At 44.1% G+C, this 26,856-nt stretch overlaps 1 non-coding gene across 1 annotated transcript; it reads right to left on the reverse strand.

Moving 5' to 3' along the window:
- Window positions 1-24,388: 24,388 nt before the first annotated feature.
- Trnat-ugu (transfer RNA threonine (anticodon UGU)) lies at window positions 24,389-24,463 on the reverse strand. The gene has a single exon. It is a non-coding gene; the product is annotated as a tRNA-Thr (tRNA).
- Window positions 24,464-26,856: the final 2,393 nt, after the last annotated feature.

Consider the following 26,856-nt stretch of genomic DNA (forward strand, 5'->3'; position numbering starts at 1 on the left):
GTCGTTCTAGCCCTCTGTGTCTGAAACACGTGACTGGACGTTGCGCTGCCGTTTACCAAGGCCTATTCTGACTTCAGTGAAAAGATTGTCAAATCGCACAAGATTTGTCGGATGTGAGAGCAATAATTTATTAACTGTTAACACGTATTTCTGTTTCGTTCTTACTTACATCAGTTTCGGAACTCTGGAATATTTTCTACGAAATGATACTCGTATTTTGAGCTGTTTCTTTCCCTACTGTCGAGCCTCTCTGGCGTTGTTTCGGATTGTGTCGTAGAAATTTCACATTTCGACGGAGCACCTACCCGTCTTATTGTAATGATGCTGACGGCTCCACGTACAATCAACTCAATAGCCTGAAATTACCCAGAAAGTATTTGATGGAAATTTTGTGGAGTCGCATGCAGCGCCAATGAAGTAATAGTGGTTGTACGGTTCGTCGGTGTCATCGCCGCACCGAGCTGCCAGTTTTTTGGGTCTTGTAGTTTAGCGATTCCATTCCACGGCTCATACACTGTCATAATCACTTCATTTCCCACAATCATCCATCACTAATCATCACAAACTCTCTTACTACTGAGCCATGTGCAACTTAGGTACTGTACATATCCCTTGAGCAAATGAAAATTATTTTTACTGACTTAATAAACCGGAACCGCGGGACTGCTACGGTCGCAGGTTCGAATCCTGCCTCGGGCATGGGTGTGTGTGATGTCCTTAGGTTAGTTAGGTTTAAGTAGTTCTAAGTTGTAGGGGACTTATGACCTAAGATGTTGAGTCCCATAGTGCTCAGAGCCATTTTTGAACTTAATAAACCGTTCCAAAACGCCGCGCATAAAAACAGGATTCTTCCGGAGCACATACCTCGGGTTCTATTGGTGATAGAAAGGTAAGGCAAAGCGTTTTGAATAACTGTTGGGCTAGGAACCATTTGTATACCCAAGAGAAGCATCGTCTTACTGTACCTACACTACATCACAGGGACAACGTTTGAACGCTAGACATTTCCCCTGCTTAGGCAAATAAAGCAATTCGGTTGGTTCTTTTAACATTAGTGTGGTCTACGGTGCGCCTTGAGGAGCTTACAGAGGCACCATTGGAATTCATGGGCGGTTCCTGACGAAACCAGAAAAACCTTGTTTTTTGATATCAAAGCCGAGCCACGGATTCCAAAAAAATGACTGAAATTTTTACGATATATTTCTAAGACCCCGATTTCGAGCAAACATGAAAGTTTTCTTGATATCTTTAGCCGGTTCTGATATACAGAGACTCAAATTTACCCTACTTGTAGTCGCAAAATCCGGTGCGAGGCTAAATAAATAACCTGAGCAAACTTCTCAAATTTCAACGGCATATTCTCTAGGCATTTATGTAGAAATGTCTTCTTCCCGTTTTCATAAATATTCATCCTTTATAGAGATGCAACGGAAAAACATAGTGGCTGGGTATCAAAACCGAGCCGCGGATTCCAAGAATACTACGCACAGAAAATGGCTGTAATTTTTATGATTATTGGAAATTGGAAATTTGTGGTAAGTTCCTATGGGACCAAACTGCTGAGGTCATTTGTCCCTAGGCTTACACACTACTTAATCTAACTTAAACTAACTTAGCTAAGAACAACACACACGCACACACACACACACACGCACACACACACACACACACACACACACATCCATGCCCGAAGGAGGACTCGAACCTCCGAGGAGGGGGGGGGGGCAGACGGGGGGGGGGGAGGGGGGAGGGAGCCGTGCGAACCGTGGCAAGGCGCCTAAGACCGCGCGACTAATCCGCGCGGCTATGATTATTCCCAAGATCCCTATCGCGATCAAACAGCAAAATTTTTAGAGCTTTTTATTGATTTCCGAGGTACAGAGGTTCCAAGTTACCCTACTTGTGCGCGTAAAATACGCAAGTAAAACCTAGTGGGAGGCATTAATTTACTTTATACAGCGATGTAGCACGAAGAAATATGGTTTATAGTGTCTCCATTATCATCAGAACGGTTCTGGGAGCCACAAGTTGTAGTATTGAAGCACATGCCAAATTTTTGTGCACATAATATCCACTTTGAGGTGCAAAATTAGTGTGTAATTTCAATTTTACATAAGGAAATTGTCAACATTTTACTGACCCATGATGTTCTTTTCATATGCTGTAGCAGCAAATAGAAGGGAACCAGTCGAAAAATTCTCCTGTCGGAGCACAAAAGAGGCTAATACACTCCTGTCAAAACTACATTTACTGTAAGGTGGGGTACCAGCGGCAAATTCTACCTTCAAAAATTTTCCGAAAAATTTTGGCATGTGAACATATCTGTGTTTTTTATGCTGAGAGAGAAAGAGACAGTGTCAGCAGGAATGAGGCTGAAAAGTAATACTCCTGACTGAGCTGCGGTGGCAGTGTTGACATTAATTTATTCAGAATTGATCACTTTTAATTAAAAAGGGGTGCACATTGATGTTATATTCAGCTATTGAACACCAGATGCAAATGTTGAACATAAAATTAATTAAGAAAGTGACTTGGGATTTCACCTACTTGATTGAAAACAGATGAAGTCGATTAACACAAATTTATTTTAACTCCCGACCTTCAATCATCACATTACAAGACTCTCCTATCAGGCAGTGGTAATAAATTGCGTTTGCATGGAGTAAAGTGCAATAACTCAAAAGTAATTCCTATCGACTGACCCAGGCGTAATGCGAAGTGCGAGAAGAATTCTGCAATATACGGCCCATGAAACCCTTGTGGAAACTTTGCCAATGTGATCCAACAAATTAATCAGTGGCTGGAGACGGCGCGATACCACCGAATACAGTGTGGCAGAGCGTCGTCGTTGAGCAGAAATCGGCCAAACTCGTGGTGTTGCAAGGCTGTGCTTGTCTATTCACTCCTAGCTATCTTGCTCAGTATATAGCGGAACCAAAACTTCCTATCTCCAAGCTCAATCGTTCCATTTGCTAGGTCCTAAACTGCAGAGATACTCACTCATTCCCAGGCAAGCTGAGTAAAGAATGCCACGTCCACACTCTAGGCAAGTTGGGAATGGAAGACCTCTACGGAGATTTCTCACAATCCACTCTTCGCCTCGGTTTCCCCTCCAGCAAAATCACTTACGCCAATTGCAACGCAACGCACATTAATTATGCATCACTTCCCAGTGCCGACCAATGCCTGCTCTGGGAAGTGAATAAATTCCCACAAAATTTCCCTTCCTCTCAACTTCTGCTATTTCGCTCCTCCCAGGCCACCCATCAAGGTTAGCGTCTGAACAAACACCAATTTTTCCGGAATTCTGACTCCCAGGAGAGTACTTCAAATTCCTTGGTCCTGTGTTCCCATCGGAGGCGGGTGTATTGCATGCTGTCGCTCTTCACCTGATTTACCTCAGGCTCTGTGGACCGTGAATTCAGCGTGAAGTTGCTATAGTCACAAACACGCATATTTTGACCTCTGTTGACCGCTCCACCTTAGCTTTGCGCGGCTTTCTCACATGTTTCACAGAAAATGGGACAACGGACATTTATCAACAGGCGTTAAAGTTCTCCGTCTGTTTCCCGGTACACCAGCATAGAGTCGGGGTCAACCATCCACTCACTGTCACTCATCTTAAGGCGGCTGGAGGCTGCGCCGTGTTACTGCTTTCTCAGAGCTTGAGCCGCCCTAAGCTGCCTATGGTCGCTTCCCTTCGCCGTTCCCCAGCCGGCCACGGTCAACTCTAAATGCTTCCCTGGGGTAAACTAGAGTCAAGTAAATCGACTCGTCTCCACAAAGTTTTCATGTCATGTGAATTGCTTTAAAACCATCACCCGACATTAATTATTCCAATACCTCCATACTATACCCTCTACAAGGTGCATTGTGCATTGTCAGTCATTTTTTGTTCAGCCCTACTGTTCGCTCAACGTGAATTAGGTGATCTTTAATGACTTCATGTAAGGGGCATAGTTATTGCCATCTTACATAGCCCCTCTCTTCAAATCAATTTTGTAGTACAGGTGATGACTCCTATGGTGTTACCACCTGTTGTGCAAAATTAACATCTCCATAACTGTTATTGTAATCCATTCACGTGGTTAGTTACGGGCGATTGATTGCCACTGTCTCCTCTCTGATGTAAACTCCCACTCATTCCTAGGGTACCTGCCTTCAGTGACTGGATTTACTGTTAAGGATGTGGTCATTATTTAGTCTAATTTTACTTTAATCTCTGCCGATTCCTGAGACAATTATTGGTCAGAGTACTCAAAACAAAACTACAATTATATTACAAGGACACACGTCGCAAAGGGCAAATATACATGTTTAAGCACCTCTGTGCTTGTCATTTGAATGGCAAGACCCGCAATTATAACTTAAGGCCCATTCACTCTCAGTTATCCATCCCCAAACGACTTAAATTACTAAAACATACATGAACAATATTCGTGTAACATTTTGTGAAGTTGATAGTAGTTGCTCTCATTAAATTATATGTGAATCCCACTTTGAAATTTTATAAATAAAGGTTTTTTTCGTCTGTCTCGGGACGTTTATATTGTGCATGGTGTGTCATCTTTACACAATTCAACAAGGTCTGGCCCAGTCCAGTGTCTGGATTGTGTACACACACAAACAGACGTGGCATGACAAATATATGACGTTTTAACAAATGGCACATTTATAAAATCATAACCTTCTTATAACATAATTCATAAACAGAACAAATGAGTACGTCTGTTGAAGCGCATGTTATTCGTTTGAATCCACACTGACACACACACACACACACGGCACAAGTTTCTTGCAGGAACGGAAGTCACAATACGATTACGGAGATGGCGCCACAGGCGCCCGCATCTTCTTGAGGCAGGATGGCTCTCACCTAAGAGCTCGTTGTTGACATCTTGTCCGACAGGCACAAGACCCCATCGGTGCATCTATGATCGGTGACCTCTCGAGGCTCAGCCACAGGTCATTGCTCCTTCGATAGACGTTTTAGCGCAAGGGAGGGACCGTGATAAGACAAGAGCCTATTTTTTTGCTCAGGCCTTCAAAGTTGGTGTCATTAGGCACAAAAGGTCATCTGGGCTGTCGCTCCACCTGACGTGGCGAGCAACAAATATAGAAACCTTCTTGGACCTCTTCATTGCTGCCCCTATCCGTACCGTGTACAGAGACCAGGACCAACCTCTTTGTCGTACACAGAGGTGCTGGATGTCACCTCTCCTTGGCTGCTGAGTTGACCACCGTCCCCGTCGATTCAGGGCGTGGTCTGCCTGCCATCACCATCGTCAGCTGTGTGCTCCCCTCATTGCTGTCGTCCTCGTTCCTTGTCAGCTCGTGTGTGGTGTGCCAGGTGTCGTAGCTTCAACGCCACCTTGACAGACTGAGACAACTAATTTTCGTACATGGAAAGTGCTCATGTTTAACCATCAGTACCATACATTTTTTTATACACAAACATAAAAAAATGTACAAGACAACTTGCTTCACAGTCGTTCACACACACACACAATCAAGGGATAGGGATTAATATTATCTGGACAGGATCCCATCACCATTTCTAACTACCAATTCCTACGACTAATACGGTGTTGGCCAACCCGACTACATATCTACTATTTACTACGTTTTATCTCTAATATTGTTTTTTCTTCTGAATTCCCTATGTGGCAGACGTCCCTCTTATTGTGCCTGCGAACATGTATAAAAAACAGCAAACTTAGACATGTGTCAATCTCACCAAGATTTTTTTGTTGGAAGTTTGGATAGCGTCCTTTATCGTGTTCTATTGCGACACTTCTTCTCTCCTCTATTTTCTTCCCGTTTTCTCCTCTTGTCACGAATGGTTTTATGATGCCTGTGAACATGTTTCGGATTAGCAATGTCATAAAGGCACAACACAAATATAGCTCATTGCTCACACTCGCAGTTGTTACACTATCTTGTTATCAACAAGTATTTCTGGCGTATCAATGCTGCTGTTCGCTCTGTAGATGATTACATCCGGTTCATTTTAACATACACTGGGTGCGCAAATTCACGCAACTGCGCATAGCTGTCCACCTCTTACGTATTCAGGGGCATACGAGATGCGTCGGTGCGTCCTCGTAACGACCTACGGGACTGGCCACCTTAAAAATGTTCTCCAACGCCGGCCGAAGTGGCCGTGCGGTTAAAGGCGCTGCAGTCTGGAACCGCAAGACCGCTACGGTCGCAGGTTCGAATCCTGCCTCGGGCATGGATGTTTGTGATGTCCTTAGGTTAGTTAGGTTTAACTAGTTCTAAGTTCTAGGGGACTAATGACCTCAGCAGTTGAGTCCCATAGTGCTCAGAGCCATTTTTTTTTTGTTCTCCAATGACGTAGATACAATTACGGGGAACTTTTCTGTAATTTACAGAGTTCCTAATCAATCTTTTTCTAGGGGTACGCCCAAAAATACTTGTATTCCATTCTTTAATCACGTGTTTTTACAAAATAATCTAGTGCTTCACTTTCACAGCATCGAGAGGCAAGATATCAATATTAATAATAAAACACAAAATATGGGCACATAAAAACGTGACATTCTACCACTAAGATCAGTATATACACAAACAAACAAGACACTTTAACAAAATCCTTATTCTAAGCCTATATTTACTACGTCCGCGCTCTGGTCTAGTCATTCGTAATCCTGCCCGTTAAGGTGGGATGGACCAGGCTTCGGGGGACGGACTTCGACCTCTTCCTGGTTGTTATTTTGGTAACCATTATTCCTGTTCCTTCCAGACTGCTGATTACCGCCCCAAGTCCTTTGTAATTTATTATGTTGCACCGGAGAGTGTCGCTCATCTTCCGTGTACCTTCTTTTCGAGTTGCCATTACTCTTATTTTGATTGTGGCCGTTGTAGTTCGGCACTGGCCTACTATCCCACTGAGGTCCATTATTGCGACTGTTATTTTGTTCACGCTGCCGGCGTTTCTCCCGCGCCTGTTCCTCTTGAAATGCGAATTCCAGTTCGCGCAAAATGCCCTTAAATACCTCAGTATCACCACCATAACGACCGGCAAGTGATTGTTGATACGAGATGGGAAGTTTCATGTAGCATAATCTGATGATTTCCGCGCCGCTACATGGGTTGTCTAGATACTGGTTCCTTTTTGTCATATTTTCAAAAAATTTGACCGGACACCGGTACCCTGCCCCTTCCACATCTCTGGACATCATAATTTCTTGTTTGATCCTTTCTTGGGTTTCTTTAGACCAATACTTGCCCAAGAAGGCATTTTTGAATTCTTCGAACGAGACGCTCGTCTTCGCTACATTTCTCATGTACTCAGCGGTCGCGCCCTCCGTATGGAGCACACAAAATCCAGCTGGTACATCAATGGCCAGTGTGGGGGCAAAGATAACTCGAATTGTCCCATAAAAGTTTTTGGATGCAAGCTATTACCTTCGTCCTTGTAGTGATGGGACTTTCGGACTGATACAAAATGCTTGTAGTCAAGCAGGTCATCATTCCAGTTATCATTTCGCCCGTTCTTACGATTCGCATGAACTTCGGGACGTGGACTAAATCTTTCCGACACGCTATCGTCATCTCTCCCCCTCTCTATGTTCGACAGTTGTTCGGTACACCTAATCAGCCGACAACAATTGTGTTCACTGGACTGCTGCGCGCTGTCCGTGTTTACCTCGGTCGTTGCCTCAGAGCTGTGAATCAAGGCGTGGCTCCCTTTGCTTATAGTGTCACCTTTGTCACACCGTGAAGCGGTTATCTCTGTTCCGGCAAGTGACGGTTCAGTCGACGCAGTAATTACACCCTTCTCCTTTCTTGATGTCTCTGTAATGAGACGTTTTACCTCGTTCTCTAAATTTCTTTTTAATATCGCCACCTCCTCTTTCAACATCTCGTTAGGCCCTATGTCTGGTTGCTTTTCTTCGACACGTTTTATCCGGCTTTGTAGCCTTGATAACATGACCTTTCCTACTTTTGCCGTGCTTTACGTGGAGTCCCGAGTTTCTCTCACTATTTTCCTTGCAAATTTTGCAATTAATTTGGCTTCAATTGCCGTTCGTTTGATGATGACAATCTCTTTCTCTATTTTGACGCCGAGATTCTTTACCTCCTTTTTTTATTTCCCTATGAACTTCTGTGAGCCAATAGTTCAGCTCCGAATTCGCCTTTTGAATTTCGGCATTAAGGTTCTCTTTCAGCTCCGAATTCGCCTTTTTAATTTCGGCATTAAGGTTGGCGCTCTGCTCTAAGTTCACCGTTTGCATCTGTTGCAACAGGTCCGTAATGTTTTTGAGAGTAGCCGCATTTTGATCCTCGTTCTTTTGTGGTTATAAATGCGACTCTTCTCCTCTGTTCTGAGGAACCCTTCGATATCTAGACAAGTACCGTCTCCGCTCCCCCGTCGGATCACTTGTGAATGAATCGTTTGATAATGGTCGGACACTGTTTTGTTCCAACACACTCTGGCTACTTGGGCTGGATCTTCCATACTTGTGGATTAATCCTGTACTCCCTGCGTCCCCCGAGCCCTCAGTACCACTGCCTGAATCAACGTCCTTGCTATTCAGTGGACTAAACCAGTCGTGAGACGCAGTTTCAGGAAGTTGCAACTCGCGTTCGTCACGCTCATCGGTAGAGCTTTCCCTACTATCACCCATGTTCTCCCGAGTAACAGTCTGATTATATTCTGCCGTTGTCTTGGCTTTTCCCCTCGTTATCATTTGCACTTTTATGTTACACGAAAACTCAAAACCCAGGTACCCCTTCCTCTCAATAATTAGATAACGCAAAACATATATCAGGACACAAATTGATACACTGGGTGTGAGCAGTGACCCAACAAATAGTTCATGAAGCATTCCCCAAAAGGGCTAGTACCAATGATTGTGTTCTGTGTGCTCAGCATCGGCTGATTACGGCACTGCACATCATAAGTACTCCAACAAATCACAAATATAATGCATAGGCACCTATAAATGTCAATTTGGAAGGACAGCACATGAAGAAGAGAATGAAACTTATTGTAACTAATGCTACCCGTTTTTCAATTAACAATGGCTAAGCAAGGCAAAAAGGCTAGTACCAATAATTCTTCTGTGTGCTCAGCATCGGCTGATTATGGCACTGCACATCATAAGTACTCCAACAAATCACAAATACAATGCACAGGCACTTATAAATGTCAATTTGAAAGGACAGCACATGAAGAAAATAATGTAACTTATTGTAACTACTGCTATCCGTTTTTCAATTAAAAATGGCTAAGCAATGGATCACGTGGAAAAATTTCCTTTTTCAAGACTACTTCCTAGCAGATTCTGAAGTATCATATCCTGGCATGGGTCAGCCATCTGTAACACCCCACCCGTCACTTAGCTGCTTTTGGCATGTGCTCACCCCAACTAATTGACTAACAGATCAACAGACAGTGCAAAAACTGCCACAATATCGGATAATGCAAAAAAGTAATATGGCCCTATGATTCCCGATTGAACTGCGGTGGCAGTGTTGACATTAATTTATTCAGAATTGATCACTTTTAATTAAAAAGGTGTGCACATTGATGTTATATTCAGCTATTGAACACCAGATGATATTAAATCAATCAACACATTACAAGACTCTCCTATCAGGCAGTGGTAATAAATTGCGTTTGCGTGGAGTAAAGCACAATAACTCAAAAGTTATTCCTATCAACTGACCCAGGCGTAATGCGAAGTGCGATAAGAATTCTACAATACATGGCCCATGAAACCCTCATGGAAACTTTGCCAATGTGATCCAACAAATTAATCAGTAGCTGGAGACGGCGCGATATCACCGAATACAGTGTGGTGGAGTGGCGTTGTTGTGCAGACGACGGCCGACGTTGTGGTGCTGCAAGGCTGTGCTCATCTATTCACTCCTAGCTATCTTGCTCAGTATATAGCTGAACCAAAACTGCCTATCTCCAAGCACAATTGTTCCATTTGTTAGGTCCTAAACTGCAGAGATGCTCACTCTTTCCCAGGCAAGCTGAGTAAAGAATGCCACGTCCGCACTCTAGGCAAGCTGGGAACAGAAGACCTGTACGGAGACTTCTCATAGTCCGCTCTTCACCTCGGTTTCCCCTCCAGCAAAATCACTTACGCCAATTGCAGCGCAAGTCGCATTAATTATGCGTCACTTCCCAGTGCCGACCAATGCCTGCTCTGGGAAGTGAACAAATTCCCACAAAATTTCCCTTCCTCTCAACTTCTGCTATTTCGCTCCTCCCAGGCCACCCATCAAGGTTAGCGTCTGAACAAACACCAATTTTTCCGGAATTCTGACTCCCAGGAGAGTACTTCAAATTCCTTGGTCCTACGTTCCCATCGGAGGCGGGTGTATTGCATGCTGTCGCTCTTCACCTGATTTACCTCAGGCTCTGCGGACCGTGAATTCAGCGTGAAGTTGCTATAGTCACAAACACGCATATTTTGACCTCTGTTGACCGCTCCACCTTAGCTTTGCGCGGCTTTCTCACATGTTTCACAGAAAATGGGACAACGGACATTTATCAACAGGCATAAAAGTTCTCCGTCTGTTTCCCAGTACACCAGCATAGAGTCGGGGTCAACCACCCACTCACTGTCACTCATCTTAAGGCGGCTGGAGGCTGCGCCGTGTTACTGCTTTCTCAGAGCTTGAGCCGCCCTAAGCTGCCTATGGTCGCTTCCCTTCGCCGTTCCCCAGCCGGCCACGGTCAACTCTAAATGCTTCCCTGGGGCAAATTAAAGTCCAGTAAATGACTTGTTTCCACAAAGTTTTCATGTCATGTGAATTGCTTTAAAACCATCACCCGACATTAATTATTCCAATACGTTCATACTATACCCTCTACAAGATGCATTGTGCCTTGTCAGTCATTTTTTGTTCAGCCCTACTGTTCGCTCAACGTGAGTTAGGTGATCTTTAGTGACCTCATGTAAGGGGCATAGTTCTTGCCATCTTACACAGTGTGAGAGAAAGAGAGGAACACATTGGCAGTGGACCATTGCTGACAGTGACAGACAACGCTAAGAAAAGAGAGAAGTAGATAGTGCCAGTGAGAGAGGAATAAAGACAAGGAGAATGAGGAAGTGGGTGAGAGCTAGTGATAATAACAGACAGAGACAGATACTGACAGTGAGAAGAATGAGCAGCAATGGGAAGGAAAGAATGAATGAGACAGCAGCAGTAAGAGACAGCAGGAGCGAGACAGTGACAGCAGTATTGATTGGACAGAACGAAGGTGGCCGTGGCTATGAGACAGGAAACAGTGACAGAGTGCCACTACGGAATAATGGTATTAAGCTGGTCTGAAAGAGTGAGAGTGGGCAAGTGGGAGTGGATGGGTATATGCGACTTACAGTGATAGACTAGTGGTTAAAGAGGGGGTGAGCTTATGGGAGAAATGAGTTGCATATTAAAAAGATCGCGAATATGTTCGCAGGCCAAAATTTTCAAAAGTTCTGAGTAAAGTAGAGTGAGATACCTGGTACCCCACAATTCAGTCAGAGTCTTTTATTTGTGTTCCGATAGGATCATTTTTCAGCTGATTTATAAAGGCGTCAGTGTGCAGCTCTTACTGAAATAAACTGTTTTAATTAATGTTATAGCAACCTGTTGCACTAAGTAAAAATTTACGTAATAATAAATACCTTCGTCTCCGTTTCACGCCCAAGAAAGTGTATTTCAACACACGTCACATGGCGACATGTAGCCTACGTACACTAAATCTCAGCATGCGCCGCATCAGCGCTGAAAATCACAGAACCGGAGGTCAGTAAACTGGCAGTGTCAACGAACTTGCAGGGGCGCACGCTCATCAGCGCGGTAATTTCTGTGGGTTATCACGTCGTTCATACAGCAGAGCAAAAATTTCTGCAGTGCGTAACTGACATTGCTCATTACTGGGTGGAAATGCGGTGCTCTCGCTAGTGAAGCACCCTTGTACGTATGTTCCGTTCACATGTCACGTCGTCATGCATCGCATTTACATTATAAGTAGTGTTCCTCCACAACGATAATATTGTTCAAACAAGAAATTAGTTTATCAACATAATACGAAATCACTACTTTACTACAACTCAAATAAGTCTACTTCGGTACTGCACGAGAAAAGCGTTCATTACTTGTATTTTCCCTCTTTAATATTCCACTTCCGGATGGTCCGAAGGAAGAAATGTTGTTAGTACCCACAACAAGCTGAATGGTATTTCACATCGGTAACAATATTTTTAGTAATGAAAATTTTTTCGCGGCTGTTGTGTGGGTTGTACGCAGCGAGTTCAGAAAGTAAGGTCCACATGATTCCCCAAGCTAAGACCATTGAGCAACAAGAGTGGAGCATTGTCACTAAGCCGACAGCTGTGGCAGAGCGGTTCTAGGCGCTCAGTCCGGAACCGCGCTGCTGCTACGGCCGCAGGTTCGAATCCTGCCTTGGGCATGGATGTGTGTGATGTCCTTAGGTTAGTTAGGTTTACGTAGTTCTAAGTCTAGGGGACTGATGATCTCAGATGTTAAGTCACATAGTGCTTAGAGCCATTTGAACCATTGTCACAAGAGAACATATGTTTCGTGTATCCTACAAACGCAGTTTTGCTGCTACACGCGTAGCAGGTGCACAAGAGTGTGCAAGTAGAATGGCGTGGCAACTGGAAACGTACTTCAAAGTTGAAGCATGATGCACTGTATGATTCTTGTGTGCAAAATGTCGAAGTAAACTGCACACAGATTCACGACGAAATTCAGCGGTATATGTACCAAATGAATTGTCACGTCTAGCTGTAGTGAAACGATACAATAATTTCACCCAAGCTGCAGAGACGTGTGTGATCCTGACACGCATTACAGCCCAGGTCTTGCAACAGGCGAGTTTCTTTTTTTTTTTCCGCAAGCTAGAAGAATATCTGGAGAAGAGGAGCGTCGGAGGAAAAGATTTTCCAACGTAGCCGTTTACATATCGATTCTCGAATGGTTCCGTGACCAAGGTGTGGATCTCTATCATTGAGCCGGTCGCTGTGGCCGAGTGGATCTGGGCGTTTCAGTCCGGAACCGCGCGACTGCTACGATCGCACATTCGAATCCTGCTTCGGGAATGGATGTGTGTGATGCCCTTAGGTTAGTTAGATTTAAGTATTTCTACGTTCTACGGGACTGATGACCTTAGATGTTAAGTCCCATAGTGCTCAGAGCCATTTGAACCATCTATCATCCAGGAATTGAATGACTGGTAGAACTTCCCGATCGGTATTCACAAAGACTTGGTGACTATGTTAAAATATAACGTCATATATGAAATATATCCGTGTCACTTTAAAGCATAGTGTATCATTCAATAAAAGTTAGTTGGCCTGTCGGAATAATGTGTAGCTTAATTTTTGAAGTCACTTCGAGTACATTAGCATGTTGAAAAAAAAACTGTTGAGCGGATTTCCAAGAATAGTAGACAGGTAGGGTTAAAGTGAAGCATACGTCATATCCTGAGCTCCACTCGATAAATCGATGGGAGAACGCTGGTGATGTCGGTCAGAGTTGTAAGATTCGAGTTGCGGTCAGGTAAATGTAAGTACTTGTGTGCCAAAAATTCTATATTTTTTTGTATTTACAAAACAGCTGAACCTCATTTATTGGTACAGATTATAAGACCTACAGAATACAGTTTATGTACATGTCCGAAACATCAAGCAGAGATCGAAAAGAATTTTAAATTCAGTTCAGTTGGTCTAGCAGCTGAGCACGAAATTTAAGTATACTCACAAATACATTTCACGTACTGTGTAGAAATTTCTTCCCTGTAAAACAAGTTATAATCTATATCCTGAAAGATAAAATGCAAATACAAGGTCTGGTTAGAATTTAAAAGCAGTGATAAACCTCACAATACTGTTTCCGATTATGTGCTGTTCACATTAATTTCTACCTGTGAGTAAAAATTCAACCATCGAACCTACGAAAAGTAACGAAGAATCACATGAGCGTAACAATGGTAAGTTAACCGAACTCGTTTACATGTGTAATACTGAGATGCGCTGTAAGAGCCAAGCCAGTTACTAACTACATTGTGCGGACATTTAGTGGAGGAGATAGCACATATTATGCCAAGCTTTTGTTTCATTCCGCTATATTCATGCGGTCCCATCTGCTTCTTTTAATTTCGTGTTGTCAATCACTTAGCTTTCACTCAGTTTTGACATATTGAAACTTTTTTATTTAAATGTGTGAATATGTACTTAAATTTATGAATGACTCAGAAGATGAAACTTCCACGTTATCTGATTGTGAAACAGCTGAGTAAAACTGAATGTCCTGAGCCTACTTTCTCTTTACTTTCTTCTTATCGTGTCAACACTGACCCACAATATTCTAGCACAACGCAATCTGACTGCTCAAAAAAAAAAAAAAAAATTACAATCTGACTTCAAATTATTAATTCAAAAGAATGGCCTTGACTAGAAAGAAATCTTAACAATAACCTATACATTTCATTAAGCACTTACCTCACAAACATCTTCATTACGAGAACTACTGCAATACAGCGAACGTCAATACTGCCAGCTAAATAAAAGATTCTAGCTACTAAAGCCACTAAGTAGTAATACGCATGTGGTTAGCAAAGGAAAGATTTTGTTGCAAACCAAATAATGTATTTTTTACCTTAATAATGTGACATCCAGTTCAAACACGAATATAAATCGTCACTGACATCCAGTACAAAGATATATAATCATGAATAATTTTCAGTCTCCAAGTCGGATACTTCCAGATCGTTAGGCTACGCTAAAACTTCAGGCCTCTACCTGCATCAATGCTAACTTCTCACATTTAACATCCATCACTGCAGGCTGTTCACCTACAACTGCCCAACAGTACTTTCATCACTGCTGGCGACGAACTTCCAACTGCCCAACACTACTGGCGACTAACTTCCAACAACGAGTCCAACCAGCCACAGAGTCTCTTACAAAGAAAGTGCAGTCAGAGATCCAGTGCAAAGTGGTACACAGCGCTGCCAACACAGGAGCAGTCCACTTGCAACATGTCTGTCCTTAGTCCTGGTCCGGAATAATGTAACGAGATACGTCAATTTTTTAGCCTTGCTGAGAGCAAGATTCACTTGAATCACCATTAATTCAATACTGGAAACGTATAGTAACTTATAATACGATCAATCTTTGACTAGCACGTGGTACGGTGCACACACAGACCAGGACATGTAATGCTGATACTGGTCAGCTCTGAGTCAAGCGTCTCTTACATGTTGGATTAGGCTCACCCCAGTCGTTGTTCAGAAAGTTGGTGGGTATTTCTTGGCAAGCAGGAGCTCTGACCGTGTGTCAATCTTTTTTTCTTTTTTATCACAATGGCTCGATAACGTACAATCCCAAGCAATATATTCCAACTACAAGTTACTACTCCACGGGAAAGAAAGCACAGCTCCTTACGAGCGCAACTCAATCCAGACAGACAACAACAGACATACTTGTAATGGCGTCTGCGTAGAAGTGAACCATTGGGAAGATTATGGCCACTTTCATTTCGTCCAGATGACTACGTCATTCGAAATACTATGCAGAAGAATACAGTTAGCAGCCCGGTGGGATACCTGGAATTATATTATCCGTTCCGGATGATGCAAAGCATTTCGCAATCCTCTCTTGCCCGAAAACAGCACCACCTCTGCAGTTATACTCTGTCGAGTCCATCAGCAAGCTAATGAAGGTACGTGATGTCCAAATATCGAATGTGTACGCCTAGAAATGTCGTCAGAAAGGTCTTTCCTCAGTCACACGCGTTACATTCGGTGTTGAGCAAATAAAGTGCTGCCAGCAGAAATCACTCAGGCCCTTTGATCTGTGCAACATCCTTCAGACTCGCTGTATTAGTGAAGCGAGCTCAGCTCGCCAAGTCACTGCCGTGACGCGCCGCAAGTTGGACTCAGAGAGTGATTGGTGGTTTAGACGGCTGTCGCTCATCGTACACTCCAGAAGCGGCCGTCCGCCTATCTTCGGCTCTACAACTATTCTGGTGCAGTTTGTTTGTTATACACTTCATCCTCACGTGCCCACAGGCATTTCGTGTGCACACAAATAGATACTCGGTGTTCTAGAACCAAAGACTGTTAGCGTAGGCAAAATGCGAACACGATGCTAATATCTAATTTTTTATGAGATACTAGGAATGAGTCACTAATGTTGAGCGGTGTATTAACATATCGGATTCTCTGTCTTTTCTTTAGTCGGGTCATCAAGCTGTCGGCTCCCTCACCCTGTATAGAACGACTGTTGTAATATGTCTCCCAGTCGACGCGATTCCTCATACACTAGCAATACAAAAATGTCTCTAACAAAATTTCATCTTACGTATATTTCTGGCGGTAAATGGACGTGAAAGACTGGGAACCTGGGAATACCGTAATCACATGTACGCTAAATAACTCTGTCAGCACATAGCAATAGTGCTGTGGAGTTGGTGCTGTGGATAGAGTTTTGGGTTAGCAAGCAGGAGGTCGATTCTGAGTCGAGACGCATTCGTTTTTATTTGCTAAACGTAGTCTGCGTTGTACGGTATCTCGTATCTTAATCGTTGTTTCACACCACTGCAGTGACTAGATTTTTTTTTATTTGACAATTTTATTCTGCCATATAATACTGTAGTGTACACCGTTTCTTAATCCACATGTATCCGACATATACCCAATACATGTTTGGAAATTATTTGCAAAGCACATTGCTATCCATGCTGGTGACGTAAGGCCACAACGAAATGTAACAGACCTGAACGTTATAAAAATAACAGTTGATACCAATCGATGAGACCATTGCGGAAGGGTACACAGAAAATAGGTTTGGAATCTAGTCGCTGCAGTGGTGCGAAAAAATTCGCGTCCACGATGTGCAAAAGGCTTCTTTAAAAGCTGACCAATGAAAGCGATTGTATTTCTGTTTCTGTGTTCGTAGTATGTAACTGCAAATATTTTGTAGAAGACCCACAGTAATCGCTGTATGACGATCAAGACACCAGATACAGTACGACGCACACTACGCACTAGCAAATAAAAGACGTACACCTCGACCCAGAACCGAACCCTTGACCTCCTACATGCTAACCCAAAACGGTATCCACTGCTTCAATTGCACAGCACTACTCCTGCATGCTGACAGAGGTAGTTATCGCACATGTGATTACAGTGTAGCCAGACTGCCAATCTTTAACGTCCATTTACTGCCGGAAATATGAGCAGAACTAAATTTTGTGGGAGACATTTTTGTGTTGCTAGTTTGTGAGGAATCGCGCTGCGAAGTCCGAGTGCGTGAATTTTTGTTCAGATGGCTCTAAGCACTACAGGACTTAACATATGAGGTCATCAGTCCCCTAGACTTAGAACTACTTAAACCTAACTAACCTAAGGACATCACACACATCCATGCCGAGGCAGGATTCGAACCTGCGACCGTAGCAGCAGCGCGGTTCCCATCTGAAGCGCCTAGAAACGCGAGGCCACAGCTGCCAGCTGAATTTTTGGCTCAAATGGCTCTGAGCACTATGGGACTTAACATCTTAGGTCATCAGTCCCCTAGAACTTAGAACTACTCAAACCTAACTAACCTAAGGACAGCACACACATCCATGCCCGAGGCAGGATTCGAACCTGCGACCGTAGCAGTCCCGCGGTTTCGGACTGCAGCGCTAGAACCGCACGACCACCGCGGCCGGCTCTGAATTTTTGTTCACCCAACATGTATGTAGAGGGTGTCTCAAAAACAATCATGCGATCTGGTATGTCTATATAAATTAATAAACATATACAATGAATTTTGTTTTTTGATGAAGGGGAAACTCAAAAAGGTTTTCTTTTTTTCATACCTTTTCATAGGTGTTCGATATGCCCCCCTTGAGATTCACGGCACATGACAATGCAATATTCAGGTTGTTCCCACACTGCAGCGAACATGTCTCGAGTTACAGCTTCCACAGCTGCAGTTATGTGATGTCTCAGTTCATTCATTGTTGTTGATAATGGAGGCACATCAACAGAGTCTTTTATAAACCTCCACAACAAATAATCACATACAGTCAGGTCCGGTGACTTTGGAGGCCAGTAATGTAAGGCTGAATCATTTGGTCCAGTGCGACCGATCCATCGTTCAGTAATCCTTTGATTTAAAAACCCCCTCATTTCCAGAGGCCAGTGTGGCAGTGCCCGATGCTGTTGGTAAATGAAGTCGTTCGAATCAGTCTCCATTTGTGGGGAAAGAAAGTTCTCAAGTTTATCGAGATATGTGCTTCCTGTAACAGTGATTTCGACAAATAAAATTGGACCATACATCTTTTCCCGTGAAACTACACTAAACAGATTAAATGTTGGAGAGCCTCTCTCATGTCGTAGAACTTCATGTGGTTGTTCCGTAGCCCGTATTCTCACTTTATGACGGTTCACCTTTCCACTTAAATGGAATGTTGCCTCGTCTCTAAACACTAAACGTGGAAGAAAACTGTCATCCTCCATCTTGCCAAGAACTACATTACAGAACTGCAGCCGCGCAGGATTAGCTGAGCGGTCTAGGGCGCTGCAGTCATGGTCTGTGCGGCTGGCCCCGGCGGAGGTTCGAGTCCTCCCTTGAGCATGGGTGTGTGTGTTTGTCCGTAGGATAATTTATGTTGTGAATTGGCAGGAGCCAATTCACGGAGTTTGGAGGAAGCCGAAATGCACGCGTTTAAGCTCACGCAGGCTGGCGTGAGGTCTGGAACAGGACAATGTAATTAATATAGCCAATACGGTACGTTGCTGCTGGAATACTTAACTTTAATCCATAATTTGTGTACATCGCTCTTGACGGTACATGTTTTACAATCTCAATATTAACTGGTAATGGCGCCTTGCTAGGTCGTAGCAAATGACATAGCTGAAGGCTATGCTAACTATCGTCTCGGCAAATGAGAGAGTATTTGTCAGTGAAGCATCGCTAGCAAAATCGTCTGTACAACTGGGGCGAGTGCTAGGCCGTCTCTCCAGACCTGCCGTGTGGCGGCGCTCGGTCTGCAATCACTGACAGTGGCGACACGCGGGTCCGACGTATACTAATGGACCGCGGCCGATTTAAAGGCTACCACCTAGCAAGTGTGGTGTCTGTCGGTGACACCACAATTTAGGTTAAGTAGTGTGTAAGCTTAGGGACTGATGACCTTAGCAGTGAAGTCCCATAAGATTTCACACTCATTTAAACATTTTGAACAGAACTGCACACGTTGTAGTTTGTCACCTGCACGAAGAGCTTGCAGTAGCTGAATTTTGTGTGGGTTAAATGTCGACGCAACACACGCCAGACGGACATGGGGGCATGTTGAGCTGCCGAGCTGCACGGCCAACGGATTTCTGCGAACTGCTTGTGAAACTTTGGCGGATGCGTTGGATAGTCAGACACTCGGGGACGGCCCAACGATTTGCTTTTTCACAAACAACCTGTTTATCGGAATTATTCGTGCTATCGTCTATTTCTCTGTAGTGTAGGAGAATCCACACCGTACCTAGTACGAAAGTCACGTAGAACAGTTATTACTGACCCGCACTGTGCAACCCGTAGAACGCAAAACACTTTCTGTTGTCCCGAAACCAGTTTTACTAGAACTTAAGTGGGCGCACACTGCTGCTACCTAGCGGGAACCATATAAAAGTCGCGAGTTTTCACGCACATGTCTCAAATAACACAATAGTTATGATTTTTTTTTTCGGATGATTCTTTTCGATACACCCTATATATACATATGTACGTACGCATCTGCCGCATAAACTCCCAAATCAGTGGACCAATTTCGAAAAAAAATAGGTAGACATATCATTTGCCGTGTGGGAAGAGCTGCTGTAGGGGTAAGAATCATCTGTCTGTACAAGGGTTGCCGGCCGAAGTGGCCGTGCGGTTAAAGGCGCTGCAGTCTGGAACCGCAGGACCGCTACGGTCGCAGGTTCGAATCCTGCCTCGGGCATGGATGTTTGTGATGTCCTTAGGTTAGTTAGGTTTAACTAGTTCTAAGTTCTAGGGGACTAATGACCTCAGCAGTTGAGTCCCATAGTGCTCAGAGCCATTAGAACCATTTGTACAAGGGTTGGAGGTGGGCACGAAAAGGCAGTGTGGCTCACGCTGCATGAATACCCGAACTTGATTCATCCAGTGTTTGATCATGAGGGCACTTAGCGGCTTGCAACAAACTTTGCAAACAATTTCAAACCGTTACAAACGTTTTTCCCGCTTACAAGCGCTTACTGTATTTTCGATGTTCATGCAGTAAAACCACTGCATGCTGTGTTCGCAAAACATATAGCAGGCGGTATCCACATATACCACTGAATGTATGTCATTGTACGACACATGGATCAGGAGATAAGACGTCATAAGCAATAAGCTGCGTGAAAATGAAGCCACACAGCGAAATTCGCTGGAGGTTCAGATGAAATACGTGCGAAATACGAGGGTTGGAACTTTAACAGTGGCAACTATTTATTTACAGATTGTGCAAAATAGATTCACGTTTCAAAGTTTTACTGACCTTCATAGTAGTCACCAGCATTGTGTATAACCCGTTACCAGCGATGTGGAAGTCGAGGGATACTCTTAGCAGTGTCAGTTATGTTGACAATTCGAGCGGCGCGGTCTATTGCCCGACGAATTTGTAGCAGTTCTGAAGCGAATGCCGTGAAGTGTTTCCTTCAGTTTATAAATCGAGTTGTACTCACGAGGGCTTAAGTCATGGGAGTGCAGTAGGTGGTATAGCACTTAGCAGCCCCATCAGTCAAACAAATCAGTAACAGCTTGCACTGTACTTGCTTGGGCGGTAAATGGACGTGAAAGACTGGGAACCTGGGAATACCGTAATCACATGTACGCTGTAAAATGATGGTCAGGTCCTGCAGAAAGTGTCATCACTTCTGTCTCTAAGCTGGTAGTAGGTTATGTTCCAAAAATGAACAGCGTAGAGACAGAAGTGATGACACCTTCTGGAGGACCTGACTATCATTTTACAGGACAATGCTCAAGCACGTACAGTGCTAGTTGATACTGATTTGTTTGACTGATGGGGCTGCTAAGTGCTACACCACCTACTGAATTCCCTGACTTAAGCCTTGTAAGTTCAACTCGTTTTCTAAGCTGAAGGAAACACTTCATGGCATTCGCTTCAGAAGAAAACTCGTCGGTCAATAGAGCGCGCCGCTAGAAATGTCAACACAACTGGAACTGCTAAGAGTATCCTACGACTTCCACATTTCTGGCAACGGGTTATACACAATACTGGTGACTGCTTTAAAGGTCAGAAAAACTTTGAAACACGTATCTAATTTTTAGGAGCTGTAAATAAATAGTTACCACTATTAAAATTCCAACCCTCGTATATTAAACGTATGTGAAATATATTTCACAGACGCGCATGCAGAGAATGTCTGGAGTAAAAAGCTCTTCCTAAGCCCCTGGAATGATTTCCTCCAAATTTCGGGGTCATACAGTTCTGTAAAGAAATATTGTGGCGGTAAGAACCGTCAGCCTCCTAATCGGGTGAGTGTGATGACATGGAGAGGGAAAAGGGGAGCAGGGAGAGGAGGTGTGGACAGAGTGAAGGGGATGGGGAAATGGCCAAAGAGAGGGGAGTGGAGGATACGAGCAGAGACAGGGGGGCACAGGGAAGAAAATGCAGCCCAGGAAGGAAGAATGGGCTGCAATGGGACCACATGTGCACCACGCACAAACTCACGAAAGAGCCGTTAGCCTCTGGGGGGTCTGACATAGTCGCCACCGACATTCGCACATTTGTCGTAGTGCGGTATCAGTCTGAAGAAAATACCTGATGCCCTGATATGCAAGGAATTGTCAGACAGCTTGCTGCACTTCAGAATTGATTTGGAAATGAGTCCTGAGAATGCGACTTTCAGTGAAATTCCAATGGGCAAAGATCGGGGCTATAAGCTGGGTGATCCAATCTCTCCCATCCAAAGAGACGAATCTGATCCTGTGTGAGCCTTTCTGCCTGTGGTTTTCGCTTGTCGTCGAAGAGCACAACACCGTCACTCAATAGGCTTGGTCTGTATCGTCGAATGGCAGACCTAAGATTGATGAGGGTGCTGCAGTAGCGTGCAGTAGCGTGTCCTTTGCTAGAGGAAACAAAGGAGAGTCACACACCTCGCATCCCAGAGCACTGTAAATGGCTCTGAGCACTATGGGACTTAACATCTGTGGTCATCAGTCCCCTAGAACTTAGAATTACTTAAACCTAACTAACCTAAGGACATCACACACATCCATGCCCGAGGCAGGATTCGAACCTGCGACCGTAGCAGTCGCGCGGTTCCGGACTGAGCGCCTGAACCGCTAGACCACCGCGGCCGGCAGAGCACTGTATCTACAACCTTTCTTGTGGGGGTAAACTTCGAATTTTTTCTTCACTGTTCCAACCTCCACACTCTGCCTGCCTCCTCTGAACATGCAACACCAGCAACCAGCCGTTTGACAAGACATGACCACCTCACTATAAACGGTCTGTAGATGTTCATGGGTGAAGAACACACTATTCCCATGTACCCATTTATCTGTCATCGATAGATATAGATGTAACTTCAGGTGTGCCACAGGAGTAAATAATGACTGAAAATAGATCTACATATATGTTGAAAAGATTTCAAAGTGGTGCAAAGTTTGGCAATCTGCTTTAAATGTTCATAAATGTAAAATTATGCACTTCAAAAAAGAAGAAAAACGTAGCACCTTATGAATACAGTATCAACGAGTCACAATGGGAATCGGTCATCTCATACAAATATCTAGTGTAACAATTTGTAGGGACACGAAATGGAACGATAGGCGCTGTGGTGGGTAAATCGGGTGTCAAACTTCGAGTCATTACTAGAATCCAAGGGAGTTTACAAAACATTTGTTCGTCCCATCCTAGAATACTACTCAAGTTTGCAAGACCTGTGTCAGATAAGATTAAAGGGAGACTTTGAATGTATACCGAGAAGGACAGTACCAATGGACACAGGTTTGTTTGACCCGTGGGAGAGCATCACGGAGATGCTGAAGAAACTGAACTTGCAGACACTTGAAGAATGAATCCAACTATCTACACCTACGTCCGTATTCACAAGGCACCGTATGATCCTTAGCAGAGGGTACCTGCACCACTACTAGTCATTTCCTTTCCTGTTCCTCGTGCAAACAGAGCGAGGGAAAAAGGACTCTCTAAACGGCTCCGTATGAGTCCTAATTTCTCATATCTTCGTCGTCCTTACGCGAAATGTACGTTGGCGGCAGTAGAAACGTTTTGGAATCAGCTTCAAATACCTGTTCAAATGGTTCAAGTGGTTCTGAGCACTATGGGACTTAACATCTCAGGTCATCAGTCCGCTAGAACTTAGAACTACTCAAATCTAACTAACCTAAGGACATCACACACATCCATGCTCGAGGCAGGATTCGAACTTGCGACCGTAGCGGGCGCGCGGTTCTAGACTGAAGCGCCTAGAACCGCTCGGCCACAATGGCCGGCTCAAATACCTGTTCTCTAAATTTTCTCAGCAGTCGCTTTCCTCCAGGGATTCCCACTTGAGTTCTTCAAGCATGTCCGTAATACTTTATTGTTGCCCGAACCTATCTATTAAAAATCTGGCAGCCCGCCTCTGAATTGGTTCAACATCCTCCTTTAATTTCACCTTGTGTGGATCCAAGACATTCGAGCAAGACACAAGAATGGGTCGCACTAGCGTCCTAAATGCAGTCTTCTTTACAGCGTATCCTACAGGCTGCACAAATTCGGAAGCCATACCACATGTCGTCGTGTGGTTCTATAGGCCTGGAAAATGATGCACGCAGTCGGGTAGTAATTCATGTATTATTGACCAGTGAGGGACAGTGGAATACTTAACTGCGGTCTCATTTAATCCCATTTACACGATATTTCCTCCATCAGCATCCGAAAAGTGTCGCCTCAGCAATTTGAATGTGCATTCGGCACGTGAGATTTTCGACGTATCCTGTCATCAGCATGTAGCAGTTTCTATCGGAATTCATTCGTTCAAGTGGCCTCCTATCGTCTCTTGAGTACCCAGAGATTATACACTTGCGCCCGTCTAATCTATGTGCCCTGTAATAGATTGCAAACAGGTAAAGTGTGAACCGGTGTCTATTGTACCCCACATCAAGGAAGAGTTTATGAATGGTAGCGCTTTTTTTCTGGTTTTGAAGCCCATGGTTGGTTTGGTATGTAGTCTGCTGAGCAGTGATCCTTCTATCCGTTGTTACGCTCTGCGATAGTCGACAGACGCCGTTATTAGCATGAAATGATAATTAAATCAAGACCCTTCGCTGTCGACAGGCGTTGATATACAACGGGGACAGTTGAAAAGGTGTGCCCCGACCGGGATTCGAACCCGGGATATCCTGCTTACATGGCAGACGCTCTATCCACCTGAGCCACCGAGGGCACAGAGGATAGTGCAACTGCAGGGATTTATAACTTGCACGCTCCCCGTGAGACCCACATTCGCACATTTCCGAAAGAACAGATATCATCTTCATATAGTTAAGGCTAACCAACCATTGACCTTCTTCAGTGAGGATGCACACGTATTGCCCGAACTCTTACGGGACCCGGTAAGATTGTCTGCCGCGAGTAATGAGTGTAATGGGCAGGGACACTACGAATGTGGTGTGTGGACATTAAGTTGGGAATGTGGGTCTCACGCCTGTCGACAGCGTAGGCTCTTGATTTAATTGTCATTTCATTCTAGAGTACTGCATCGTACCGATGGTAGCCGTTCTTTCGCACATGTCCAAAATAACAGATACCATCTTCACATACTGTTATCAGCACGTCTTTATCCAAGACAATTTTGACACTGTCGTTTTGCCTGAATCAAGGCATACACAATAAATCATTGCTTGCTCTACATCTACACTTATACTCCGCAAGCCACCCAACGGTGTGTGGCGGAGGGCACTTTACGTGCCACTGTCATTACCTTCCTTTCCTGTTCCAGTCGCATATGGTTCGCGGGAAGAACGACTGCCGGAAAGCCTCCGTGCGCGCTGGAATCTCTCTGATTTTACATTCGTGATCTCCTCGGGAGATGTAAGTAGGGGGAAGCAATATATTCGATACCTCATCCAGAAACGCACCCTGTCGAAACCTGGACAGCAAGTTACACCGCGATGCAGAGCGCCTCTCTTGCAGAGTCTGCCACTTGAGTTAGCTAAACATATCCGTAACGCTATCACGCTTACCAAATAACCCAGTGACGAAACGCACCTATCTTTTTCTAAGATGCAGTTTTCCATGATTCAGATGTCTAAGACATGGCCGAAATAATATCGACAGCCCGTAAAGAACTTGACAATATCATGAACACGTGACACGCCAATCTATTCCAGTCACTGAGGCGAGTAGAGCGGTCTTTCTCCAAGACGACAGCTACTACCCCAAGGCGTTGATCACCAAATAGGATCAGTAGCAACTTAGAACGATAACCTGGCGCAAATCATTTGACTTAATCTGTTAAACTGATACTGATGATGCCGCAGGTGCCGTTGTGTTTGCGAAGCATGAAAATCTGACCAATAGCCCGAAATATCTTTATCTGTTTTGTCACAACCGCTTCCGCCTACATCTGTACTACGCAAGCCACCTTACGGCGTGTGATAGAAGGCACTTCTCGTACCACTGTGTTCCCCTTTTCCTGTTCCATTCGCAGATGGCTCGTGGGAAGGATGATTCTCAGTAAACTTCCGCATTAGCTCTAATTTCTTGGCTTTTCTCGTTTTACTCATTTTGCGAGACGTATGTGGGAGCACGTTGCATATTGCCGGACTCTTCTCTGACAGATCGTCTCTCTCTCAGAATTTCAACAGAAAACCTCTCAGGATGCAGAACGCCTCTCTTGTATCGTCTGCCACTTGGGTTCGTTGAGCATCTCCGTAACGCTCTCGCACCAACCAAACGAGACCATGACGAAACGCACCGCTCGCTCTTCATTGGATTTTCTCTATTTCTTTTATCAGTCCTACCTGCTAAGGGTTCCAGTCAGATGAGAAATACTCAAGAATTAGTCTAACTAATGTTTTGTAAGCCACTTCTTTCATGGATGAGTCACGTTTCCTTACGATTTTTCCGAGGAGTCTCTGTCTAGAATTTGTTTTTACTTCTATTTATTTTCTGTGGTCACTCCACTTTAGCTCCCTCCAGATGGTTACTCCTAGGTAATTTACTTTAGTTGCTGTTTCCAACAATTTGCTGCCAGTAGTGTAATCAAACTGTAGAGTATCTTCAAATTTTTGTTTTCAGGGCATTAGGTCTTGGTCCAACGGATATTTCTCTGTTTAACGTTTCGTTTTCCAATGCTGTAACGACTCAGTAAGCCGTTAAAGTCTCAAACAAGCTCAGCAAGCTAACTATTTATGTGTATCCAAGCAACGGTCAGTTCGTAACGTCATCAAGCCACCGCTTATGATCGCAGAGTTCCACCAACGTATATTATGAAAGTTCTGCAGGAGAAGAGCTGTCAATGTTTGTTTTATTTATACTTGGGCCTACACTACTTTAATTTCAATCCCTTTCTGTTGCTTTGTTCTTCTGCTATTTTTTCGATTTTTTTAAAGAAAAAATTCTATGGCCTCTGTGTATTCTAGAACAGTAATGACTGGACTGCGGAATCGAATTTGGTGTTTCCCTAGTAGCGGTGCATCATCTGCTACTGCAGATTTATCTGCATTGCTCCGGTGACAATATTCTTTTAGATGGCTGTTAATGCTGTTTTCTGTAGTTTCTGTGTACACTTGAACGTAGATGCAAGGGATTTTACATACTCGTATCATCACTATG

Source organism: Schistocerca serialis, chromosome 2 (assembly GCF_023864345.2).
Source record: "Schistocerca serialis cubense isolate TAMUIC-IGC-003099 chromosome 2, iqSchSeri2.2, whole genome shotgun sequence".
Taxonomy (NCBI): domain Eukaryota; kingdom Metazoa; phylum Arthropoda; class Insecta; order Orthoptera; family Acrididae; genus Schistocerca; species Schistocerca serialis.